Source organism: Miscanthus floridulus, chromosome 17, assembly GCF_019320115.1.
Source record: "Miscanthus floridulus cultivar M001 chromosome 17, ASM1932011v1, whole genome shotgun sequence".
NCBI classification, from domain to species: domain Eukaryota; kingdom Viridiplantae; phylum Streptophyta; class Magnoliopsida; order Poales; family Poaceae; genus Miscanthus; species Miscanthus floridulus.
This window is the reverse complement of record NC_089596.1, coordinates 39,328,503-39,334,703: the sequence shown is the minus strand read 5'-3', so window position 1 is coordinate 39,334,703 and position 6,201 is coordinate 39,328,503. Positions and strand designations below refer to the sequence as shown.

The 6,201-nt window shown below is 46.5% G+C and overlaps 1 pseudogene; it reads left to right on the top strand.

Moving 5' to 3' along the window:
* The first annotated feature begins 891 nt into the window (after positions 1-891).
* LOC136518901 (arabinogalactan protein 16-like) lies at positions 892-1,679 on the top strand (annotated as a pseudogene).
* Positions 1,680-6,201: the final 4,522 nt, after the last annotated feature.

Genomic DNA, 6,201 nt, shown 5'->3' with positions numbered 1-6,201 from the left:
ATGCAGGATACATTAATGCGTCACTCGTATCTCAATGAGCGCAAGTTTAAGAGGAACTAGAAGAGACTCTCTATATCCTTTCTAAATCTAGCAATAGAGATTTTGGTGAAAAACTACTCTCCATCAGCTTCTCTGAATCGTTATCCAAATATAGTAATCTTTTATTCTAGTTTACTAGATATTCCCTTAACCTAACCAGCCAGAATCCTTATTCCAATAACCCTTAGCCCTAGCTTTCATTGAAGGAAGTGAGAGTCGATCCCCCAATTCAACTAGATCCCCATGAGTGGAACTCCGCCCATAACATAATTGACGGATCCAAGATGTGCTCCGGCAAGTAAAGGGGGTTCTAATATACTATATTGGTTGTGCTCGAAACGGTTGTGCTTCGCTAGCCAAAATAGAAGGCGAGAATGCATTTTTAGAGTGCGCACGAGATATAGAAAAACCGTTGGAGAGTGAAATTATATAAAAACTATTTTTACGCAAACGAATTTTCAAACGATGATTTAGAGAGTGAGATTTAAAAAGACTCTCGGAGATGCTCTAACGAAGCCATGACGGAGACATCATTGCATATGTTTTGAAATCACATCTATATTATATTATATATAAAAGAATTAATATAACAGTTCACAGCTCCAGCGCACGTTGAGGACAAATTTTGGCGGCAGAACAACAAATCTTTGCCGTTTGAAACAATACATAAATATAAATATATATTATTTATTAATAGACAGCTGGAGTGAACCAGCACGTCTGGTAAGGAATACAGATATATAATACTAATATAATAAAATAATAATAATACAAATAGACGTGAATGAATAAATAAAAGCCCAGAAAAAAGATGAGATGACGGCAAAGGCAACGGAGCCAGCCAGAGCCAGCTTCAGGAATGGGATTCCAGACTGGCCGATCCAGCAGCAAACAGCTCCTGGCCTCCTGCAACGGTCGTGCATGTGAGCGGTCCCCACCGCCGGCGCAACACGCCATAGCAGTCCCAGCGAGGTCCAGCCGTTCTAGCAGAGAGAGCCGTTGCCTTGCCTTCCGCTGAATAATTACGCTCACGATCCGTTTTATAAGGGGCCGGGGAGTGAATGCACATGCGTACGAGCAGAGAGAGGAAATATAGAGGGATTGCTCGTCTCGTCTCCTCTGTGCTCCTCCAGCTGCTGCTGCCATGGCAAGAACTCCGCTGGGTCTCGCCTTCGCCGCGGAGGCGGCGCTCGTCTTCGCCGTCGCCATGCAGGCCGGCGCCGCCGCGCAGGCCCCTGCCCCGGCGCCCACCAGCGACGGTCAGTAGTCCTTTAGCCTGCCTTCGGTTTACCCCACCCCGTCGGGATCGGAGCGCGATTTCTCTAGTACATACTAGCCTCGATCCTGATCTGTTTCGCATGCAGGGACGTCGATTGACCAGGGCATCGCGTACCTGCTGATGATCGTGGCGCTGGTGCTCACCTACCTCATCCACCCTCTGGACGCCTCCTCCCCATATAAACTCTTCTGAGCAGATTTCTCATCCATTTTTTTTTGATAGGCTTAGTAGTGGATTACTTGAGGAACTGGTGGTGGTGGTGGTTGTGTTGGTCCCTATGCATCATTCGTTGTGCATGAATTCTATTGGGTTTCGCATGTGTATATTATTGTTACTGCAATCTCCATGTACATGATGCTTTGATGTCTTTTTATTCCATTGGTTGTCACTTTGTATTGCATCGTGGAGACTTTTCGACTACTAGTTCCTGTTCACTAGATAGATTGTGCGCATCCGACCTGACCTCCACATGCGAAACCTAGTGGTGTGTTAGCTTGTGTTTGGATGGGGGTTGGGATGGGTTGGGTTGAACCCATATTTCACGGAGATTAGTTGGGAGCTATGGGTTGGGTTAAACCTTGTACGGAATATACCCTTTGGATGGGGGTTGAGCCGATTCCTCCGAATCGAGTGGACGGGGGCAGCGCACTCTCTTATTTCCTGTGCTGTAGGAGAGGAACCATCGCTAGCTTCTGGATTCTCGCCACCATCGGCTCCTCATCGACCCCCAGAGGCACCGCCGCTAGGGAAGCTATGACAGTGGCCCGGGGGACCTCGGACGGTGGCTCGGGCACGCCCCAGGCAGCATGGGTGACCTCGAGGCGGCGCAGGCAAGCGCGGACAAGGTGTCAACATGGAGGCGGCCCCTCGCCAGGGAGTCGTGGGGGAGGCTCCTGCGGGCGTTAGCGTTGGGCTCCTGCAAGTGACCGAGTGTAGGGTGGAAGGGAAAAAAAATTGGGTAGTCACTTTTGTTGTCCCAACAAAAATAGGTAGTGAGAGGCCAGGGGAATTTGTTGGTCCAACAAATTTAGATAGTCTGATAAGTAGCCTGCTGGAGTACGCTTTTTGGTCTCCACTACTAAACTAGGGATAGGTAGTGTGTTTACATAGTCCACTGGAGTTGCTCTAAAAAACCTTATTCATCCTACAAACCAAACAATAAACAGGGATGATCCAAGCCACACATCCAAACAAGAAATGCGTTCATTCTGTCCCAAAAATTAAGGATGGATCCAACCCATCCCTCGAAGTCCCAGAACCAAACACACGCTTAGTGTATTATTGGGGCTTTTGCAGGACATATATAGTCAAATCTCGAAGGCACCATTTCCGGATAGCAATCATCAGTCATCAGCGGGTTAGAATGGGTCAGGAGCTGTAAGAATTGACCAATGGAAGACGCCCCTTCACAACTCATCCGGGAGTTGGAAATCGATCCGGCCGACTAAGTGGACAACTTACGTGAGCTATGGCCGAGTGTTCTCTACAACTTAATAAAATCGTTTTACATCTTCCACCAGATCTGGGCTTACCGGCGGTGCTTAAGATTAGTGCTATGCAAGCTACTCCCTTCTTTATAAATTATAAGTCGTTTTGACTTTTATAGGTACATAGCTTTTGTATGCACCTAGATACATACTAAAAGTTATGCATCTACAAAAGCTATAACAACTTGCAATTTAGAATGGAGGGATTACAACTTACAGTGCCCTGTTCGTTTATCTTATAATCCATCTTTTTCAACTTGTTTTTCAGTCAGAACATTGTTTTTCTCTCACAACAAATCAGCCGAAACAGTATTTCGGCTTGTTTTTTTTTCAGCGAAGCGAACGAGACCCTCATCGATCGAGAGTCAATACAAGCAGATGCGATGTACTGAAGTCCCGTGAACGTTCAGCTACAAAAAAAGTGACTGAATTGGATTCGTATAGCTAGTCAAATTGGACCTATACAAGGTTCATGTTATAGATTTTTTCACAAGCTTCCCTACAAGTAGAAGAACATCAAGCTTCCCTACAAGTAGAAGAACATCAAAATCAGAGTTTGGAGCAAGAAGATACTCCCATAACACCGAAGCATCAACAAGTTGTGTCAAACTGTCAACCTACTGATGTTCACAGAATAAGCCATTGTGGCTTTTTATTGATCTGGTGTAGTATTTTTGCATAATCTTATAGAGCATTTAATTAGCACTCCAACAAGTATAAGATCATTAAAAACTGGCTTTGGAACCAGGAGATAAGGCCAAAATACCAAGATACATAGAAAAATATGACTGTTGGAGCCACGACTTGTGGGCTTGCTTGGGGCTTTTGTTTATACTTTGGTGGATCATTTGGTCTACATAGAAAATATGACAGTTGGAACAATAGGGTCTGTTCTGCTTCTTGAAAACGGCTGTCTGGGCTGGTTTTCAGCCGGTTGATCAGCCCAGCCGTTCGGCAGCCCACTTCCAGCCGAACGGCTGCCCTAATAGGCAACCCGGCCGTGTTCTGCTCCTCTCACTCAGTCCGGTATACTTCGCGTTGCGCGGCTAGGGTTTCCATTTGCTCGCCCCTCCTCTTTCCTCCGCGCGGGCCGCGGCGGTCGTCAGCTCCGCTTCGCCATGCCTGCCCCCACAGCTGGCAAACGCCACCATCCCATGAGGGCCCCCCTCACCATCGACAACCTCCGCGACGACAGTGAGCTCCACATCCCTCGCAGAACCCGCCGTAGTCGATGCCCGTCCGCCGGCAACATGGTACCCCCGGATCTGCCGTCGCCGTCGTGCCCCCTCCTGATCTGCCGTCTCCGTCTCCGTCTTCCCCCCGCCCCCCTCTGGCTTTGAGGACGCCATCTCCCCCCCTCCGGATCTACCGCCTCCATATCCCCCTTCTGGATCTGCCGCCTCCGTCGCCCCCTCCGGCTCCAAGGACGCCATCGTCCCCACCCTCCGACTCTGATCCCACGTGCTTGTTTTGCAGGTCTTTCCCGAGCGCTGCCCACGGTTCCAGGGATGCTTGGAACTAATTAGCTAAAATTATAGGTGATGTTATTCAGTATACAATGAGCACCTTTATCATTGAACAAAATGCTTTCTTTCTTTAGTAGTATCGGATTAGGTTACTGGTGTTGTTGACTTTGAACATAATACATTACTAGCAACGTTCCCATCAGTTTCATGGCTTAGGCTCAGCTACATTAGGCCCGCTTCCCTTCCCGAAGTAGCTTTTGATTGTTGTGTTTAAAGATAATATCTTGGTGATGGGATAAGCTTGTTGGGTTATTTCTCAGTTTGGGAGTCTGGCCATGGTGTGCCTTTTGTGTTCCGTCATGCTTAAAGCGTGTTCGGGCAATGCAACTAAAAATTATACAATATTATTAGTTCAAGCAGCAACTTACCTTTTTTTTTGATAAGTTGACGAAGAAGGAGAGAGTCCCCCACCTGATCATTGATTGATGTTGGCTCTTAAATAGCCATATAAGTTTACAAGGGACACCATTTTGTTTCGTAGCTGGGTTTACATTGCAGCAACATACCTTATTATAGCAACTCGGTGACATTGAAAGTAAGAAGGAATATCTATATAAATAAAATGGGAACTACACGTGTATTAAATCAAAATCCAAGTTGAATAATCAATTAGAGCAAGTTGAACTTTCAGCATCCATATAATCTTCCACATAATAATGTATCTACGGTTTCCCATTGTGCACACTAATTTTTATTGACAATGTAGTATTGTGTTTGTTGCTTTCAGTGCATCGCTCGCAAGTGCTTCATAACGCTGCCCAAACTGGCAGCGTCATCCACTTCATCGTGCTCTTCACCTCAAGCCAGGCACTACAACCATCGATCGAAATGCGCCAAGCGTTGTTCTAAGGTACGTCCGCATTTCTTTTGCCCTAACTCTCTTGTTTGTGACGACAAGAGCTGCTGTTTATTGGTGTCTGTAATGCATTCATCATACCCTACAATGTAAACATGGCAACAAATGTCCACATATCCTGCTAACTGGGATGACACCACCGTGAGGACCTTTCTGGAACTTGTGATAGAACAGAAAAAAAACTATTGCGCTGAAACCAAAGAGGCCTCACAACCTTGGGCTAGGCAAATTTGTATCCAGCATTCGCAACGGCAACGGGGTTGACGTACAAAAAGAAACAGCTGCAGAACAAGCGGAACAAGCTAAAGCGGGCATATTTTACTTGGTGCGACCTTCAATCCCACACTGGCCTAGGCCGTGACCCACATACAAACAGCGTCACAGTTGACACCTTGTTCTTTGAGGGTGGCAACGAGGTACTAACTTCCACCTATTTGTTTTATAACCCCCTCCCCCTACTAACCTCCGCTAGAGATATTCTCATTCTATTTAATTCTAACCCTTGGATCCATGGCACACGTGCAGAAAAATAGCCAGTTTGCTGCGGAATGGACCAAAATGCCCAAATGCCTTGACCTACTGATAATTCTATGGGGACACACTCCTCGTGACATGGGTACGTTGATCTCATCTGGTAGCCATCATAGCGAGACGACACCCAACAATGCCAGCCATGATAGTCCACACGAGATATCACCGGACCCCTTCGTTGTCAAGAGTGTTGGTCAGTCCTCCAAGAGAACCACTAGGGATTACTCTATCAATAGCCCGCGCAGTAAGAAGAGTGCTTCCATTGACGAGTGCCATAACGACATCAATGACCTCATTAAAGACCATAAGCTCCAGAAAGCCCGTATAAACAAGCAAGAAGAGGAGATGGACAAAGTGGTGAAGATTATGAAAGAAGATGGTGTGGAAGAGACTAATGATGTTTATACTCAGGCTTTAATAATTTGCAAGGACACACTGGACTGTAAAAACTTCCTCAGCATGGAGACCAAAGAGGGCCGCCTC